This window comes from Helianthus annuus, chromosome 7 (assembly GCF_002127325.2).
Source record: "Helianthus annuus cultivar XRQ/B chromosome 7, HanXRQr2.0-SUNRISE, whole genome shotgun sequence".
Classification (NCBI taxonomy): Eukaryota; Viridiplantae; Streptophyta; class Magnoliopsida; order Asterales; family Asteraceae; genus Helianthus; species Helianthus annuus.
The window spans coordinates 97,985,315-98,002,118 of NC_035439.2; the positions used below are offsets into that span (position 1 = coordinate 97,985,315).

Consider the following 16,804-nt stretch of genomic DNA (forward strand, 5'->3'; position numbering starts at 1 on the left):
ACTTTGATAAACTTGTTTAAACTTGAGGAAACTCATCTCAAACCTATGTCCTTATGCTTATATGGTTAGTTAGGCTTAAAAACAAGGTTGAGATATTCAAAATCAGAGGTATAAACCTCACAAACTTTCTGTTTTGTTCAAGGGTTTTAACCCACAAGTGATGCTCAAGTTCAAGACTTGATGATTGTGTGATTTAGGATTAGCTTGGGCTAACCTACTTAAAAATCCACACATTGCTTGATGTTTTCTCATAGATTAGTTGTTCATATTCTATTGTTTCTTATAAGTTCATGACCCTCCTTGTTGTTCATAACAACAAGTGTAGTGGTGAACAATAGAGGTACCTAAATGGAAGCTTTGTTCTTCCTACCTCATGTATGAATTCCATGATACTTAGAGGTGCCTAAATGAAGATTTTAATCTTCTACCTCATGCTAGACTTATATGATGTAATATACACTATGTAATAGTTTTGTAACAACCAAATAATCGAACTCTTGGTGATGAACTAATGGACATTCGTCAAGCTAGTAGATTGTATCATCTCAGGCCTTGACAACTTGTCACGATTCTAATGGAACTTTGTTCCATGAAAACATTTAAACTCTTTTAGAGTTTCATAGTGTCAAGAACAAGTGTCATAGGTGTTAGATGCTTATTTTCATATGTTTATTTTTCATGTTATTTAAACTCCAAATCCCTAGAACCATATGTAAACACCTCTTAAACTCCAAATCGAACACATTCAACTTCCTAGTCTCAACAACTTCGTCACATGGGATAATCGGAAAGCATATGCAACTTTGTGAGTACACTTGACCCATTTTCCTTTTAATACACTTTGGGTGCAACATGTTTTACTTGTTAAAATGCACGATTCACAACCATGATTTTATTCGTTCAATCCTTATACATGCTTTGCTATGCTTAGGTTCATGCTAGAATACATACTACTTGTTAACTCGGCTTAACAATTATAGCGCTATAGGAGTAGCACACCACCCGACGGGGTTTTGTTGAGTCTTTATCCTATAACGTTCTCGTCACTTTTGTGTCGAGGGATGCTAAATACTAGTGGACACTAGAGTTGACATATTGTTATGCATGATAGATTTACCTTGTATACCAATTGCTATGTTGGATTGAAAATACTTTTATACACATGCCACGAGTCTAAAACTAGTGTGCTTGCCAATACCTTTGTATTGAACTATGCTTTTTAAAACATGTTGCAGGTTTAGCAATTATGTTGGTGATGCATGGAATCTAGTAGGATGCTTAGATACACACTTTAATTTGTATTTTTATTGCATTGTATTTCATTATTCATGATGTTGTATTTACTTCAAATTCTTGTAAGTGACTCTTTAGAAATGAAATGAAAATTACTATTTAAAAACTTGTCATAATTATTAGCGTTTTGATGTCTCGAGCAATCTATTTCATCTCACTCCGATGTTTCCGCCATCGGTTGGGGTGTGACACCCTTTCTCTCTCTTCTCTCTCTCCCCCCTTCTCACCACCACTTCCATTAAAGAATTGCTATTCAGAAGGAGGTTTGATAGATTTGACGAAAGAATCGGTTGATTGGATGATTAGGGTGTGTAATTGTTATGGGTTTGTAAACCTAAACCCACAAATTATCCCCCAATCGGCCTCCTATCTACCCATGATAACTTTCTCTCTTTTTCCTCTCTTTATCTCTCTAACACAGATCTAGAGTTGAATTTGTGAATTGGTGATGATGTAAAGATGATAGCCTTTGAGCTTGTGAATTTAGTGTTTGATTCCGAATTTAGTGATAGGATTTTGTGTTATAAAGTTGTAACCTAAATCTCCTTTCAGATTGTAGATGATAAACTATTAATGTGCATATACCATAATTTTTTTTATACACAACTGCATATGATATAACATTATTTGTTTGAATACGAGATGTTTGATGAGAGAGAAAGTCAAACAAGAGAAAGAGAGGGGTTGTTGTGGTGCAGATTAACGGTGGTGACAGGGTGTTGTCGGTAGTGTCAGGTGTAGTTCGGGTATAATGAGGGGCAAAATTGGGAAGACACTATAAGACGGTGGTGACAGGTTGTTGTCGGTAGTGTCAGGTTGTGCTCTGAAGAGGTGGTGCTTGTGGGGTGGGTGTTGATGGTGGCAGTGGTGAGAAGGGGAAGGAGGTGGCGGTGGTGGTGGTGCTATAGAGAGAGAGAAGAGAGAGAGTCACGTGTGTTTAGAGAGAGAGAGGAGGTGCAGAGCTTCCAACAGATTTCTGAATTTTGGACTATTTATTTTAAAATCAAGATTAAAATGACCAGATGTTATTAATAAAATTAAAATGACCAAAATACCCCTGAACAAAAAGACAAAATAGGCAGGTTGTAACAGTTAAAAAAGGGGGTTTTTGAATTTTGGACTAAAATGACAATAAAAGTGAAACCACAGGGACCCAGATTTAAAAAGTTTGAGATTTGGACTAAAATGGCAAAAGTGCCCAAACCACAGGGACCAAAATGGCAGTTTACTCTTTTATTTAAGTTCGGATCACAACAATCCTAATCAAAGTCGGACCCTAATCAATTTTTTTTAAACTCGGACCTTATATAAATGGGCAAACTCGGATCCCTTAATGGCACACAAACTCAACATTTAACACTTGAAAACCCTGAATTTCCTTTACATACTCAGACCAGGACACATAATAAAGTCCGGAAATCCATTCCCTCTCTCCAACTCGGATCGAACAACTAGAATCAAACTCTGAATATCCCACATAACATACAAGTCCTGAATAATCCATCTACAAAACTCTGATGAACATTACTAAATCGGACCTGGTTTGTTTATTTGGTAAACTCTGAACTAAGTATGCATAAACTTGGACCTAGGATTCTAATCTTTGGTTTTTGTTTAGTTAACTCGGACCATCCTTTGATTCGCAAACCTTGATCCCTTTTTCACTTGAAACTCTGACTAGAACATAAGGTTTTATTTATAAACCCTGATCAATATAAACTCTCATACTTGTTAAAACCCTGACTCTCTTAAACACATAAGTCCTGACACGAGTAAACTCTGACTTTGTGACTTCACAAAGCCTGATTGTTCACTGCGGACAAACAAACGCTCAGAATTAACAAAAATAAATTGCAGTTTTCAATACAACAGTTACAATCTATCAATCAATCAGTACGATCAAAACCCTAATCTACCATATGAATTAAGCAACAATTTAACAATTCTAGCATGTGGATTGATCCTAATCACAGGCAGATAATTACACAATCACAAAACATTGTACAAACAATTTGAAGGATCAACTAAACACAGAATCATTGTTTTGAGGCGAGGGTTTGCATGCAATCAATAGAATAAGAATAACAACGTATGATACGAACATTACCTTAGATTCTATGTGGAGTTTATCCTCGAAGAATTAAGAGATCAAAGATCAAAGGTTTAGAGATTTGTGAAACCCTAAATGATTAGAGAACTTGCAACTGCCGTATGATTGGAATTATGAGAAATGAATTAGGTTAAGGAGTTTTGTTTTATTTTCAATATTAACACTAAACACCCTTAGCTAATTAGCTTTCACACAAAGCACATAACAATCTTGTAATTTACAATTAAGGCACGTATTTGTCACACAATACCTACGTTTCATATTAACCATCTGTTTATAGTTTATTTTTCACGTTCGTCACCAACGTTCGAGAGTTATCATGTAAGTGTTCAAGTAATTCCCCGAATTACCGACATAGACTCATTTAACTAACCCTAGTTAAATGCGGTGCTACAAATGTATGATTAAATTAACTATTGTTAGGTTAAAGTAGTAACCTGAAGTTGCGGGTTATCACATTAACCAATGCCCCAGCCGCATTTATGGACATGATGAACAGGATATGTAAACCATACGTGGATAAATTCATAATTGTCTTTATAGATGATATTCTAATTTACTCTAAGAGTAAAGAGGAACATGCAGCGCATCTTCATACACTTCTGACATTGTTGAGAATAGAGAAGCTTTATGCTAAATTCTAAAAATGTGAATTTTGGTTACAAGAAGTGCAATTCCTTGGACATCTAGTTAATCATGAAGGAATTTATGTGGATCCCGCAAAGATCGAGGCGATTACTAAGTGGAAAGTCCCTAAATCACCAACGGAAATACAAAGTTTTCTTGGACTGGCAGGATATTATAGACGATTTATTTGGGATTTTTCTAGAATAGCCATTCCATTAACTAAACTGACCTGCAAATCAGTTAAGTTTGAATGGGGACCAAAACAGGAAGAAGCCTTTAGGATTCTTAAGCAAAGATTAACCAACGCACCCATACTGGCATTACTAGAAGGAACTGAAGACTTTATAGTCTATTGTGATGCATCTAAGCTAGGATATGGATGTGTGTTGATGCAATGTCAAAAGGTTATAGCTTATGCCTCTAGACAACTTAAAAACATGAAGAGAATTACATAACCCATGGTCTAGAACTAGGAGCCATAGTTTTTGCCCTTAAGATTTGGAGACACTATTTATATGGAAATAAATTTGTTGTCTTCACTGATCATAAGAGTTTAAGATATATTTTTAGGCAAAAAGAATTAAATATGAGACAGAGACGCTGGATGGAAGTTCCTAGTGATTATGATTGTGATATCCAGTATCATGCTGGAAAGGCTAATGTAGTGGCTGATGCTTTAAGTCGAAAGTATCATGAAAAGTCGAAACGAGTACGCTCTCTCAGATTAAATCTGCAGATAGATTTAAATGAGCAAATTCGAAAAGCACAGGAAACAACATTAAAGGACGATGTTGAAGGTTTAAAAGGAATGATTAAGGAATTAGGACAAGGAACAGATGGAATTTGGAAGTTCCATAAGAAAAGGATGTGGATACATAAACAAGAAAACCTACGCCATAGAATTCTAGAAGAAGCTCATAAGTCCAAGTACATGATACATCTGGGAAGTGATAAAATGTATCAAAATCTAAGAAAGAATTTCTGGTGGATAGGAATGAAAAAGGATATAGCCAATTATGTTGCTAAATGCCTAACTTGTTCACAAGTTAAAGCTGAACATCAAAAACCCTCAGGACTTTTGCAACAATTAGAAATGCCAATATGGAAATGGGAATTGATAACAATAGACTTTGTTACCAAATTGCCCAAGACGAGAAAAGGAAATGATACAATTTGGGTGATTGTGGACAGATTGACCAAATCTGCTCATTTCTTACCAATGAAGGAAACTTTCAGTATGGAACAATTAGCCAAGCTATATGTAAATGAAATAGTTTCATTACATGGTATTCCTTTATCTGTCGTATCAGATATAGATAGCCGTTTTACTTCTCATTTTTGGATAAGTTTCCCAAAAGCAATGGGAACCAGGTTAAATCTAAGCACAACTTATCATCAACAAACGGACGGACAAAGCGAAAGGACAATTCAGACAATGGAAGATATGCTTAGAGCCTGTGTAATTGATTTTGGAGGAAATTGGGATGATCATCTACCATTAATAAAATTTTCCTACAATAACAGCTATCATACTAGCATTAATGTTGCACCTTTTGAGGCACTTTATGGACGAAAGTGCAGAACTCCAGTATGTTGGGTAGAAGTTGGAGAAAAGCAATTGTCTAGACCAGAGATTGTACAAGAAACGAAAGATAAGATAATTCAAGTCAAGGAAAGACTTAAAGCAGCACGAGATCGTCTAAAAGAGTTATGCAGATAACAGACGAAAACCTTTAGAATTCCAAGTAGGAGATAAGGTACTATTAGAGGTTTTTCCATGGAAAGGAGTCATCAGATTCGTTAAAAGGGGAAAGTTAAGCCCCAGGTATGTTGGACCTTTTGAGATTATTAGAAGAATAGGACCTGTAGCCTATCAGCTACAACTGCCAGAGGAAATGGCAGGAATACATGATGTGTTTCATGTATGTAATCTCAAAAAGTGTTTAGCAGACGAATCATTAGTAATACCTCTTAAGGACATAGAGGTAAATGAGAAACTTAACTTTATCGAGAAACCCATTCAGATTGAAGATAGAAAGATCAAGAACCTTAAACATAAGATACTAGTTCTGCTCAAAGTGAAATGGGTTTCCAAAAGAGGACCAGAGTACACTTGGGAACTCGAATCAGAAATGCAAAGGAAATACCCACACCTGTTCCAGTACACCTTGAGGACGAGATCTAAAACAAGGTGGGGAGGATATAAAAACCCTCCTAGAACCCTTAACATGACCCTAAAACGTTCCTTACGTACCCCGTACGCCAGAACCAAGCCCGAAATAACCCAACACTTCGAAAAATCATGAAAAACAAATTTAAGGGGTCGCTCGCGGGCCGCGACGGAGACCCCTATGGTCTGTCGTAGGGCGGGACGGACCTTACTTGGTCGGCACACAATAGTGCCACGTGTCGTACGCGTGGCAAAGCTACCCCCTGACTTGGCAACCCTATAAATCGATACGTGGGCTCTCGCGGGGCGCAACGGACTGCCGGATCAGCCTATATAAGGGGGATCAGGGCTCATTTACAACTTGTTCAATTCTCGATTCTCTCTCAAACATTCTTATAGTAGAAATTCTACCCTGGCATAATACCCACTATAAAGTGAAGCTCTGCCTCGTTGTAAGTACCATAACCCTGCTGTTACCCTACACGGTTGATTTAGGATTCTTTAATGCATGTCGGCTCTGCCCGACTCAGTCATTGGAATTCTGTCTCGTGTGTACACCCGATTGATTTAGGATTCCGTAATGCATGTCGGCTCTGCCCGACTCAGTCATTGAAATTCTGTCTCGAGTTGTACGGTTAATGTGATTTTAGGTTATTTTACTAACACGTGTGCATTGTTTAATAGATAATAACCAGGAGATTCTTAGGAAGCTTTAGTATTACCTAAATAAACAATATGAGTACATCTGCTTTTCGTAAACTATTTTTACAAAACCTCAATTGTTTTGAAATATAATTAACAGTGATTGAGTCTATGTATTCTTCAATTACTGCCGGTGTGTTGGGGTTTTGTATACAAAATGTGAAAGACGTTACCATTGGACAAAGAGTTAGCCAATGAGTAATATGATCAACCAGTCAGGATTGACAGTACTGAATGAGTAATTGTGTAGATATAAACATTGTAATCGCTCTCAATACTGTGAAACTATATAAACTATTTTTGATTAAACTGGGATGCACTCGCCAGTATTTCTTGCTGATAAAATGTTTTTAAAACGTGTTTCAGGTAACAAAATGTGAATGCCAATAGAAGCCAGCTGGAGAGCACCGAAGGCTTGGAAAAGTGGCTATAAAAGTTACCTAAATAAAAAGGAGTTTTTGTTTTCAATAATTAGGGTTTATCCCTACAATTGTACTGTCAAATGAACTTGGGTTTTATCCCAATGTTTTATTATTATAAAAGTGTGGTGTTTTACTATGATAAAAATATTTCGTAACTACGGTCCTGATGTCTCATTTCCGCTGCTAAATTAATAAACACCGATACCACCAGCTCTGAGGCTCGCGGCGCCCGCTTCCGGGGTAGGGGTCGGGGGCTGCGACATATAATATATAATATATCAAAGACTTGGTAAACTACGTTTTCCAAACCGAACAAGTAAACATATATATATTTTTTCAAGTACACAAAAGATATTACATGATTTATCTTAAAAAGGTATTATTTTTTAAATATATAAAGATATATATATATATATATGTATATATATATATATATATTTCCTAACATCTAAAATATATCATTTTGGTGAAAGACTAAAATTATATTTTTAGAACTAGTCTTAAAAATAGATTATTTTTAAGATGTTTTCTATACCTTTTACCAAGTAAAGATTATATATTCTTATGAAATATATCTTAGAATATATAAGTATATATATTCTAAGAATACAAGATCACATATAATGAATACGCGGGTATACGTATTCCTATACGTACAACTATATACACACTCACATCACCTAACACTTGGTGAAACACAATTATACAACTACGATACAACTCACGAGATACAAGAATATATATATTTGGCGAATATATATACTAAATAGTTATCAGTTAATACATCTAAGACACAGTTCAACGAATAACAAACACATACAAGTCTTAACACATATTCAAGATAAAAAAACTTGTACACGAGTCATTACAAAGACCGAAGTGTCTAACAAATATAGAACGTTTGTAGGTCGTGACACTATTCAGGACGACCGCACGTGAGATAACAGTACTTACAATTCACGGACGCAATTCTATGAGTTCATGTCCCCTATTCATTTTAAATGCTTTACAACTTTACAACTATTGGGGAAAATACATGTTCATAGTATGATAAGTCATGGAATGAAACACCTTAGATCATGTGCGAATAGGGTTATACAACTAAGCACCATTAATCTAGTTTGGACCTAGGTACAAGGGGTTAGATCTAATGGGTTTTGGCGAGCCCCACTCTTGGTCGTGGACCCATACAGAAGAGTGCGTTTGTGTCCCAGTCGATAGTAGTCGACACAAAATCGTCTAGGTTTGGATTGCTTCCTATTTCGTCACACATATTAATGTCCTTGCAAAACATTAATGATCAACGATTTCATTGACGCTTTACATACTACATCTTTACGTACTGGTTTTCATCTTATACAACTCACATTTTACAGATACATTTTATACAACTCACATTTTACAAGATACATCTTATACAACTAAACTACATGAACTCGCCAACTTTGGTTGATGTTTTCAACTTAACATGTATTTCAGGGAATTAGTGGACCATGCGAATATTTCAGACAAAAAAGCAATTATCAAGACTCCATGCCACCATTTGAAGGGTTTGCCCGTTATATACCGCCTCTTTGCGGTGATATAGTGGTCAAAGCCTTAACATTTTAGAACTTACATTTTGATGTATGAAGCTATGACACTTTACTTTTCATGTTAATGGTTTGTAACCGATACACTTAACTCTTATGTGTTCTTTGGAAACAACTATGTAATGGCATTGGAGCATGTTTTTATTCATTTAGTATGTTCACTTATATTGTTATGCAATGAGAACCGATCAGATCACACCTCGCGCTTCCGCTACAAGCGGATATGACATAACCATCCTTCACTAATAGCCACCAAGGATCAAAAAAACAAACCAAACTACCACATTAATTGTTCAGCCTAAACCAACAAACAAAAACCACGATTTCCAACAGTCACGCACGACCTCTTTCTTTGTCATCTTGTGTACAACATTGGTCAACATCAAAAGCTGCAAAGACTTGACATACTTAAAGAAAAGAGTGCCCCCGAACTGGATGTGATTTGATTTCAAGAAAGCTGACCACTTGGTAAAACCATACCTGTAACGATCACCAGACTTCTCGGCTCTTGTGTTCATATTAGTTAGCTCACTCCTTAGGTTCTGGATCGTAACGTCACGTAGGTTGTCAATAGAAAGAGACAGATCACTCGAAACATCAACCGGTAAACACTTAGAAATGAACAGAAGGGATTAATTATTAAATTCATTAATCAAAATTGAGTAGTCATTTAATAAATAATAATGAGTATAATCATATCATAACGTATACCAGTCTGCTTTCAGCCACTTTGGTGAACTCTAAAAATGCATTGTTTTTCAACCTTTTGACTATACGTTTACAGCGAACATCAGTCGTCGCCATGGTGGATCTGCAAGGCTTACACTTTGGTTTAACCTAAATATGTAAAAGATATAAACTAAGTATCATAATTAAAAAGAACTATAATGATTTCATGAATGAATTTTATTAATAAACATTATAGAATGTGTACTTACAGTAATGTTTTTAGAAGGCTTCATCATATCAATGACAACACACTCATTCTTCTTCGAAACGTTTGAAAGCGTACGATAGGTGATATGAGAATTCTTGGACAACTCGTGTACACAAAATTTATTCTTTGGTATCAAGAAATTATCGAGATCCATATCAAACTTGCTTTTAACCTAAAACAAATGAAAAACAATATGATAAAGTAAAACATATAATATGATAAAAATACAATGTACATATTGAAAACAAATATTAAAGTATGTTATTAGTTCATATAAACCTTTGGAGAAACAGTTTCATCACCACAGACAACCTTTGACTTCCCTTTCGTGTCCAACTACACAACAATGAATAAGAAACACATAAATATAACATGAAGTAATTAATAGCATCTATATAATATATAAACAAACTTATATAAAAATATTACATGACATTGAGAGGTAGCAGACAGAGTCTCTTTCAAAGCATCATTCTTTGTATTCCAACCATCATTGAACTACATAAAAGAAAATAGTAGCACGATTTAATAGTGTACTTATCTAATAGATATAATAAGATCTGTTAATAATTTGAACGTATACACTTACCAACTTCTTAGCATCTTCCATTTCAATTAGAGCAGCTATATGTCGATCAAACTTGGAGTCGTCGGTATTGTTGGATTAATCGGGTTCGTTTACGGGTCACGGGTCTGTGCCTTATCGGGTCGCGGTTTAACAGATTACGGGTCAAAGTTTCATGGCTCGTTTGGAAGGGTCAAAACAGTTTGCACATTAAAGATGTGGTCAAAAAGTTGACCGAGTTCTTAGCGAACGTGCGTTGGATTGGAAATGTATATTGGAGAAGAAGTGGTCATGTTTGACAAGTCTAGGTTACTGAGTTTGGTATGCAAAATAACGTAGAGGTGCACGTTAGAATTTGCTGTTTTTAAGGAGATCGTGGACTAAGTTTTTAGCATGTGATTGTTTATCTATTCTTATAAATAGGATAGAGTTTTCTTTAAATTGTACCCTCTTTAATATAATAGTAGAAGTTTATCTCCATTTTTGTCTTCATATTATTTTTAGCTTCCAATTCCATATACTACATACTTACGTGAGTTTAAAGTGTAGTGTGAGTGTGGGACCTGAACCAACATTTGGTATCAGAGCTTGGGGCTCGTTGAGAAGCGGGTTTGAAGATCGGAGGAAGCCTCCCCCGCCGGCGGGTGTGTCGGTCGGTGGAGGGCAGGCGTAGAAGAAGGTTCGAGACGGCAGGTGGCTGTTTTCGGATCGTTTAACAGCAGAAGACGGATGCGTTAAGGTGTTTCGGTCGGTCGTTGTTGTGGTAGACGTACCGGTTAAGACGACGGGGGTGACCGATGATAAACATAGTTACATACATTAAAAGTAGACTCAAAATTTGAAAGTTGAAAGTCACCAACACTATCCCCAGCAACACCTTCTTCAACATGACTTTCGTTAGTCTTTAGCTTCTCCTTGTGTTTCGACTATAGATAAAAAATCCACATTAGTCGGACCATCAGTGAAGGCACTTCTGTCGGACCATCCCTCCACCTTAACATTCCAATACCTATCTCCCACATACAGAGTTGCCTCTCCACCTTTAAAATTTTTGCCGTAAAAATCTTTCCAGAATTTGTCAGCCAGGAGCTGAAAATTATTTACAAAATAACGTAAACAAACCATAAACAACAAAAAATTTTGTTAAACAGACTTATTATATTATACATTGCACTTACAATTAAGGTATCATCAGGTTTAATTTTAGAGATGAAGGAGTTCTCGAAAACGCATGATTTAAAGACTGAAACATAAAATGCCGATGCTCCAATAGCCTTCAACAATAGATAATCATTCTTTTTGAGACCAGAATCTCTAACGAATTTGGTGAATCCATCACCTAAGACTGGTACCGAAACATTTATGTTAAGTCTAACGACCCATGATAAGTCATCGTCAATAATTTCAAGACATTGACCATATGGAAGTTGTTCTCCCCACAATAAGGTTGCAAAATCATACGGTATTTCCAATCAATCGAGACAAAAAACATATAAGTTGCAATAACTTATTGTGTGTAACAAACTAAAAACTAAAGAAACATACCAAAAATATAGGATCATAGTCATCAATCAACTTTAACAACGAAGGAGCGTTGTTTTTAGGATCCATAACTGCAAAGGAAGCAAGCAATTTAAAAAAAAAAAAATATAACGGTAATCTATTTATAGAAACAATGTCTATCTAGAGAAACCGAATAATAATTCCGAATACATAAAATTAACCTTAAAACCAGTAATCTGTTTATAGAAACAAAAACAACTTTAAAAAGAAATTAAAGGTATCCTTAAAGAATTAACAACTAACTAAATAGAAAAAATATAACTCACAAAACAAACCATATGAACTTCAAAAGATAATCACATAAACTTTCAAAATAAAGCATAAAGACAAAATTTAAAACCTAAGACTATAGATATCAAAAAACAAACAACACCAAGAAAATTGAACTAACCTGTTTTGGTCGATGAACAGTCCGCGTCCGATTGTCACAAAAGATTGAGGGCTCACCATGAGAAAAACAAATCATAAATCATTCAGAACATATATTATTAATTTTTGAAAAAACATACCGAACATAAAGGATAAAATCAAATATTACAAACGTAAAAAAGAGAAAACAACTATGACATTCAACTAACCTCTGTTGTTTGTTGAATGATCGGAGTCTGATCGTTATCCAATATTTAGGGATTCACATGAAAATCAAAGTAAACAAAAGTCAGTAAGTTTGATAAATGTCCAAGACATGATTAACGTTCATAGACACTACATAAATCAGAGAATTTAGATGATGATAACAAAACCTCCGATTTGATATTGTTTGCAAAAACAAAAAAAATATAAATGTTCAATCGCTTAGATTAAAGATGCACAGTAGATAAACAACAAACTAAAACAACATACCTTCAATTTTATGATTGGGTCTACAAAATTCAGAACAAAGAAGAAATTAATAGCATTCTAAGAAATGTTTATAAAGTCAACTTTCTAAAGAATTAAATAACATAAATAAAGCAGATTTAGCTTCGATTAGGTATATTTACCTTTGATTTTGAACAAATCTTGTATAACCACTGAGATCTTGAAAGGATTATAGAAGAAACAGAAGAGAGAAAATTGAGATGTCGGTAGGTGAGATGCAAAGAACAATAATTGAGACCTGATTTATTAGATCCAAATAAGGTAAATGGGTCTGTTTGGAAACCGAATTCTCCGACCCGAAACAATACGGATCCCGCGTCCGATTTTGAGGTAAAGTGTGAGTTTAGAATTTTATAATCCATTCCCTCCCAAACTCACAATCCACATCCACCATAGGTTGCCACATCATCAAAAAAGCTCCACCATCACATGCCCCATGGCCCAAATCCATCTCATTTATCTATATATATAGATTGATATATGTATAGATTTGTGGAATCGTTTTTTGATTTTGTCTTTCAAATATTTTGCTTATGTAATCCGATTTGCTCAAGCAATCCGATTTTCTTTGATTATTTCGTTCGTATATGTATAGATTTGTGGAAGTAATCGTTGATACATATATATTTGTGAGATTGTGGAATATGTTAGTTGTTCCACTACGCCAAAATAGGGATACAGCCACACCAAAAAAGTGTGACAATATGTCTTTCGCCACACATATTTTTTTCATATCAAGTATAACCAAAGCTCAAGTCATCGTAGGTATCATACAGCCACATACACTTTTTAGTGGCCTTAAAACTTAAAAGTATGGCTAAATGGTAACAAAATTTTTGGTTAAAATCTAGCATTTCCTCAATTAAGTGTGGCTAAAGGGTTGCAATAGCCACATAAATTAAATTAAAGTGTGTCTCTTTGTATTATATAGTCACATATATTTACTAAAAAGTATGATTTAGCCACATCAATTAATTAAAAGTGTGACAAAAAGAGTTGTAATCAAACATTTTGTCTATTAAGTATGGCTAAAATGTAGCAACGACCACATGAATTTATTGCAAGTGTGGCAGGCTCTATTACATTGTCACATGAATTTATTGTAAGTGTGGCTATTGCCTAACATTTGGTCACATATAACTTTTATTCCCATGACGTTTGGTATAATTATGTCACACGACAAAAAGCAAAGTAACTATGGCGTGACTAGTGGTTATTTATAGCCACACCGAATATTGTAATTTTAAGTGTGGCTATTGTCTAACATTTGGTCACGCATAATCTTCTTTTTCCATGACGTTTGGTATCATTCCGTCACACAAACAAGAAACAAAGTGACTATGGTGTGGCTAGTGGTTATTTATAGCCATGAAATTTTGTAATTTTAAGTGTGGCTATTGTCTAATCTTTGATCACATGTAACTTTTTTCCATGACGTTTGGTATCATTCCGCCACCCAAACAAGAAACAAAGTGACTATAGTGTGGCTAATGTTTATTTATAGTCACATGAAAATTTTTAATTCTATGTGTGGTTGTTGCCTAAACTTTGGTCACACTTTTTTTTTTTTTTTGTGGTTTTATGTGACCATTTTCGTGTATTACCCATTTTATTTTCCATTTTTTTTGTCAAATAAAAACTAAACTAAAATGAGAACTAAAAACCAAATGCTATTAACATTAATAACCCAAAATCCATACATAAGTTTTGAATTTAAATAGTAATACTAATTATAAACATTAACTTCTAATCAAAACCTATCTACAAAAGTTACAAAGGAAAACGACTCATTCAAGAATTCCCTATTCCCTTGCCTGGATTCAGAAGAAAGCTGTTTCACAGCAATTAAGGTTCCATCCGCCAATACTCCCTACATTAAAACATATTTTTTGGTTTCTAGAGCATAGAGCATAGTATGAAACATGTTTGATACTAGATATGTAATCAAGAGAGTAGTGATTACCTTATAAACCGGGCTGAAACCACCTTCTCCAATCTTATTAGCAACATCAAAATTGTTTGTTGCAGCTTTAATTTGCCTCAATGTAAACCGACCTGTGTTAAGCTCCAGACCACTCAAATCTAACAACCAAAAAATGATATAGAAGATAATTAAGTGAAAAATGGGTCAAATAGAAAACTTTAGCTAATAGGAAAATGGGTCAAACAGGTCCAATGTCGCCAAAATATATTTCTGATGCATACAACTTATTACAACCCTGTAAATTATTTTAGTCAAAGGTTTAAATTAATATTTTAATAATATTGGTTATTTTTCCCTAAAATCATTATCGCTGCATTATTTATTTATGACTTTTAAACTTACAAACGTGTATAAGGGTCAACCCAACCAAACCCGGCACATAAATACCTAGTCCACTTGAATCTCTGCGTCGTAAATAACCAAACCACCATAAAATTCCAAGAATTAGGACAATGCTGAAAACTGCTCCAACCACAATCCCGGCTACAACACCTCCAGACACACACACTGTTGCCCATCTCTTGCGCATATGGAACATGACGTCTGTATAATGGAAATAAAAGAATGAACTAACTAGAGTATAGAAGTAACATTAAACAATATAGACCATGCAATAACATACTACCATCATTGTCACAAGTAGTACAATCAACTCCAAATCATGAATACCATATCAATAATAATAGCTTACTTGGATCCACAGAAATAACTGAAATAAGAGGCCCATATGTTCCTCGGCTTGGGACATTTATTGTTCCTTTTCCAGCCCAATAAAGTCGGATTTCCAAAGTATTTGTAACATTATCCGTATAAGTCGTCACAATTGCTTTCCCAACCCTACCTGCTCTATCACTGATGTCAAAATCCTTCTCCACGAGCATACCCTAAATGTAGATATGAAACACGTGCCTCCCAAGGCTGCTAAATTTCATATCATCATCAATAAAAGCAATCAAACACAGGTCAGTTTACATTGCTGCAAATTTGCATTCACGGGCTAGTGGCCACCTTGTTGTTGTCAAACTGGTTCGCTTTATTTTCTTCTTTGATATATGTTCTTTTGTTGAAGCGATTCTTGATTATGCCGAATCATTTTATCAAAATGTTTTGTTAAATCTTGATTTTATTTTGTCTAATCGTTTGTTGATTTATGGAAGCAACCATTAAACCATCCAAAATAAACTAAGATTAGATTTCAATTACCTGCTGCAATAGTTTATTATTACTAATAAAATTTATTAAAACTTTGATGTTTGGAGGTTTCTTTTAAAGCTTTATTAAACCAATCCTCATCAAATAGAAATAAAAGACATCTTTTGATTATTGATCTTGGGGCAAGTTTTGTGTTGTTTTGCTAATAATCATAGTCATCACATTGCTTATATTCCTAATAATCATACTCATTAGTCATCACATTGCTTATATAGTGGCGGTACTGGAAAAACCAACAAATATTCTTTGATGTTATGTTTTATTGTTATCATCAAATAAGTGTTGAATTTTATTATATACTTTAGATTTCTGATAGTGTTTGATATCCACATCAAAATTCTAATGAGTAAAAAATGCCCATCATAGTTACTGTCATAATTGCTACAAAACTAATATCAAATTAAATCTTAACCGTTAAGGTGCTACTATCACGACTCAAAAAGTCAAACTGATTAATGATGTTTTAACTTTAACTTCTCTGGTTCTCTTTCTGTCTTATGGAAACTATGAGACTGTGAGAGGTGGACTGAAGGGTTTGCAGTGGGTTTTTGATAAATGGGGAAGGGGCGATGGGTTTTAAGCTGGTTTTTGGACGCGTGGCAACACCTGGTTATAAAATGAAATTACAAAAATGTCCTCCTTTACTGTTCATTCACTTTGATTTTTAATATGTATATAATATGTATATAATTTACTGTTCATTCACTTTGATATATAATGTTGGTGTCTATTTATATGGAAAAAGTGGTGCCAAGACTCAAACACC

At 34.8% G+C, this 16,804-nt stretch overlaps 1 long non-coding RNA gene across 1 annotated transcript; it reads right to left on the reverse strand.

Moving 5' to 3' along the window:
* Nucleotides 1-14,606: 14,606 nt before the first annotated feature.
* LOC110866281 lies at nucleotides 14,607-15,323 on the reverse strand. Its single transcript, XR_002551293.2, has 3 exons — nucleotides 15,214-15,323; nucleotides 14,806-14,924; nucleotides 14,607-14,712 (listed from the first exon to the last, which is right to left on the reverse strand). It is a non-coding gene; the product is annotated as an uncharacterized LOC110866281 (long non-coding RNA).
* Nucleotides 15,324-16,804: the final 1,481 nt, after the last annotated feature.